The sequence below is a fragment of the Eptatretus burgeri genome, chromosome 16, assembly GCF_056783735.1.
Source record: "Eptatretus burgeri isolate ZD-2024b chromosome 16, Ebu_testis_v1, whole genome shotgun sequence".
Taxonomy (NCBI): domain Eukaryota; kingdom Metazoa; phylum Chordata; class Myxini; order Myxiniformes; family Myxinidae; genus Eptatretus; species Eptatretus burgeri.
The window spans coordinates 14,131,851-14,136,850 of NC_140976.1; the positions used below are offsets into that span (position 1 = coordinate 14,131,851).

Here is a 5,000-nt window from a genome sequence, read left to right on the forward strand (position 1 = left end):
TATATATATATGTATATATATATATATAAATATAGATATATATATATATATATATATATATATATATATATATATATATATATATATATATATATATATATATATATATATATATATATATATATATATACATGCCATTTGCTCATCCCTCTTAATTGAGCCCTTCAAATAGCTCATCACCAAATTGATCATGTGACATGTACACAGCATGTAGATCTACAAGTATGTACAGTATAAACAGGCCTTTACCAGAGTCACAGTTTGCGTCACTGTCAGAACCTGCAGGCTGTGCAGGGTATGAGTTTTTTGGTGGGAATTGGATCAAAATCTTGAGTTTGGCATTGAAGAAATTCTCTGATATCCATCTCCAACATTAGATGGGCTTATTTCCGTGGACACGGACCTTTCCCAGAATCGTAAAGCAAGTCAAAGGCTGATTCTAACAAGAATGCAAACTGCCGTTGTGGCATAAGACAGACAAATCCACAATGGGCCCCGGATAATAATGGACCCGAGGGCACTTCAATTAAACTGGTGATATATCATTCCTTTTTCATGTATCGCGGTCAAATCTGGCTAAGGACCTTCCATTTATTCTATGAAATAAAAAAATTATTGCCTGTGACTTTGAACTTGATTAACGATCCTTTGGAAGAAATTAAATGAGTAAATGCTGAGGTGCTGAAAAAAAATGGGTAAATTCTGTTTATGTGCATTTATGCAGGAATACAGCATAGTGAGTAATTCTTTAATTGTTTACGTGTATACTCAGTGTTACTGTGTTAGTAAGTGTTAGTGCAGTGCAAATGTTAGAAAGTTAAAAACGAAACATGTTCCAACGTCTATTGGAAATGAAAACTTTCTTCTGTGGGTGAGTTTTTAGGTGACGAATGAAATTTGATGTTGTGGATGGGGCCGTCTAAAAAATTTTACACTACACGTTTGACACACAGCACTCCTTTTATTCAGTTGCACCTTCAAAATGTATATAAGCAAATAATATCACCCTTGGAATCTCTGTCATGCTACCAATAATGAAGTGCACATGCACCAGGGAGTAGCTCAGCAAGCTCTGCAGTGACGCTCAGTCTCGACATTGTAATGGTAAGAACATCCACTCAAAGCTCAACCATTATGTGTGTTTGTTAATTTATTAGCTCGCCTGTTCGAAGAACAGAGAGCAATAGCGATACCCCCGGCGTGAGCGTGAGCGTCAGCGTGAGCGTGAAAATGTTTAAGTTTTTGATGCAAGTTATTTAGAAGCTTGCCATTCATTTAATATGTGCACTAGGATGCTGATATTTGACATGGAGGTTCCTTTGGGGTATATTATTGATGTAGTGAAGTTGAAATTAAAAAAATAATTTCAAATGTTTTAAATTTTTGACCTGTTTTGAACTTAACTTTTTATAGCACATCAACGTTAAAGTTTTTGGTGCAAGTTATTTAGAAGCTTGCCATTCATTTAATATGTGTACTAGGATGCTGATATTTGGCATGGAGGTTCCTTTGGGGTATACTATTGGTGCAATGAAGTTGAAATTAAAAAAAAAAAATTCAAATTTAAAAATTTTTTGACCTGCTTTGAACTTAACTTTTTTGTAGCACATCAACGTTAAAGTTTTTTCCTTTCTCATGTTTTTATCTACCACACTATTTTTTACTGATTACAATATACAAATACATATATTGCTTTAAAATTATTTGGATCAGACTTCACTGCAATGCTTTATAATAAAATTATTAGACTAGTCTTTTAAAAACGATAAATGTATAAACAGGCGAGCATTGGTTTGTTTTGACACCAACTCTCTGGTTTTAGTTCCACTATGAGCCATAAAACAAGTAGACTAAAAAAAAAAAAAAAAAACACGGAATAAGTGAAATGGGTATGACCCAAGCAGCAGCAATAACAATTCCACACATACGTCGTACGGCATCCATTCCGACTGATTTCAGGACCATAGAATCCATGTAATGAAAGACACTATAGCTCAACTTGCTTTTCCCCCATGATTTATCTCCTTTTATTCAACTAGACATGTATGTGTGATCGAAGTCTCGGAGCTCAGCAGCACTTTTGGCGGTGTATAACTACTACTTTTTCTAAGTTTGGCATGATCTATTTACCGAGTTCGTGCTACCTTTTGCTCACGACTTCGGCGGTCTTTGTTTATATATATATCACATCCCAACAGACATCGAATGAAACTGTCACAAACACATCACTGAGATATATTTATTTTGATACAGTGTTCATTCATTCGTCATCATTGTCAACAAGTCTCAAGTCAAGTCTGAAGTTTTTAAGACCAAGTCTCAAGTCAGAAAATTTGCGACTCAAGTGCAACTTGAGTCCAAGTTGCCGACTTGAGTCACCATCTCTACCTGCATCATCCATGCACTCTATTATATCAAATAGTTTATTGGCATGGGATATGAACGTCATAAATTTAATTCTTCACTTATATCTGGTCATAGATCAGATATAAGAAGTTTCAGATTTTTTGAATGAAGATTTCAATTCAACCTATTATATTAGGGCTGGAATACCACTTCACCAATGACATCGTTATCACCCTATATACCCCATGGAGAGTTAGTGACATATGCCAAGTTTCCATTTTTTTGTCGTTGAGCCGTTTCAGAGAAAATGATGTCCGAATGCTTTTTCCTTTAATCCAATATGGCTGCCATACCATGTGACCTATGATGTCAGAGTTAGCAGTAAAATATTTTCCCTGGGGAGTCCCTCCAATGTTGTTGTTTGTATAGTTATTAAGGAACTCTGGGAAGGGTTCAAAACAGTGTTAGCACTTATATTACCTTGTGTAAGTCTTCTTGGGTTGCTTTATGCAGCTACTTGGGCTTGAGGAGTGTGGGAGGGGTCAATCATTTATATCATCCTAGCCACCTGGGTGCAGTCGATTATTTGAGAGCTGATTGGCTATTCCCTCCATTCACAGATGAGAGATGTGGGTGGATCTTTATATATATATATATATATATATATATATATATATATATATATATATATATATATATATATATATATATATATATATATATATATATATATATACAGGGTGTCCCAAAAAAATATACAACTTTTCATTTGCAAAGAGGATGGTCATAACATATATTTTAAAAAAAGATATATGGCTGGATAGAAAGCTGAAAGGTTGAAGTTTATTGTACCAATGTCAAAATTGCCACCAAAATTTAAATTTTGGTAAAGAATCGTCGTTTTCTTTTCAACCACATGTTCGACGTAGACTCCACGTTGTCCGATCACTGCTTGCAAACGCGTTGTCATGTTCTCCATCACTTTGGGAAACGTTTCCTGAGGAATGTTCTGGATTTCTTGTTGGATGTTTTCCTTCAGCTTATCAAGAGTCTGAGGCCTAGGGTTTCCATAGATCCTGTCCTTGAGATACCCCCACAAGAAGATGTCAGGGGAATACGGTGGCCACTCAACGTCTTCGTAGAGGGAGATAAAGCGGCCCCCAAAATTTTGGTTGAGAAAACGCCTTGTTTCTCTGGCTGTGTGGGGCGGTGCCCCATCCTGCTGGAACCACTGGGTTCTCATCTGGATCAGGTTGTTTCTCCTACGGGCCTGAGAACGTAGCTCAGGCAGATAGAATTCCTGAATCGTTTCGCGATAGTTCCTCTGGGTTTACCGTGCAAGTGCGTCCCTGGTCATCTTCAAAGAAGTGTGGACCAATTATCCCATCCCAACCAACCGCCACCCACATGGTGACTTTGAGAACAGATCGAAGCACCAGTTCAGTTGATGCATTACCAGGATTTTCAGTTCCCCAGTACCGAAAGTTTTGCTTGTTTACCTCCCCGGACAAGTGAGCATGGCATTCGTCCGTCATGTGAAGTTTTTTGAGGAAGTCTGCATCTTCCTCCAACTTTCCTGAGAACCAATTTGCAAAGTCTAGTCGTTTGCGTTTCTGTTGATCAGTAAGCACCGTTTCCGTTTGAATTTTGTATGGAAAGGCATGAATATCCTGGTGAAGGATCCTCTGAACGGTGCTCTTATAAATGTTTGTCTCGGCAGAAAGTCGACGAATCGATTTTTTTGGACTCTGAACGACCGCCTGTCTCACCATTTCCACATTTTCTTCACTACGACCTGTCCTCTTCTGACCACTGTGACCCTTGTGAAGGTCACAGATGGTTCCCACATTGGTAAACTTTGCGACGGTGCACTTTATTGTCCAAAAGTTTGGTGCATGGCGCAAGTGGATACCGAAATGTCTTGAGTAAAGACGTTGCACCTGTATGACACTTTTTGTCTGGTGCCAAAGTTCAACAATTTTCATCCGTTGTTGTACGGTCGGTCTTGGCATTTTTCTGGCACTTGCTTGGAATCAAAATAAACTTCAGTGTCTCCACAACAAGAAATGAAGCATTAGAGACAAAATTACTGCTTTTTTAGGATCGAACGAAGCATTTTAAAAGTTTTATTTTTTTTTGGGACACCATATATATATAGTTGCGGTTCTGCAAAACCGCATGCCTCGAAGGCAATGGCACCCAACATACAGTGATCTCCAGCCAGTTATTTTATTAGTCTGTGCAGTCAGACCTTCCCCACATGTCCAATGGGTCAACAGGACGAAGTGCATTGCGTGGGTCTAATAGCTGGGTCTAATAATTATATCTCTAACTTCTTTTCAATCCTGATTTCCATCCAACCATTGAGTGGAGATGGCTGTGCCTTTCCTTTTATCCATGACACAAATCGAAGCAGGCACCGCACCCAGGCAGCTACGCTATGAGAGACTCACCACCAACACTGTACAGGACGCGCATGGTGCACCATTTCATTCAAATCTGCACGCTGATTTACAACGGCATCTGACCTTGCTCCACCTTCGCTCACCACCTCGACCACCAACGTCTTCCGCACACAGGAGAGGTCACTCTGCGCCTCCACGTCGATGCGGTTCGCCACCAGACAGGCGTTCTGCACGGCTCAGGCCGCTCGG

The 5,000-nt window shown here is 38.9% G+C and overlaps 1 protein-coding gene across 6 annotated transcripts in view; it reads right to left on the bottom strand.

Moving 5' to 3' along the window:
- Positions 1-5,000, bottom strand: part of LOC147010561 (SAM and SH3 domain-containing protein 1-like) — a 378,167-nt gene that overhangs the window by 36,886 nt on the left and 336,281 nt on the right. The gene's annotated exons all lie outside the window — the stretch shown is intronic.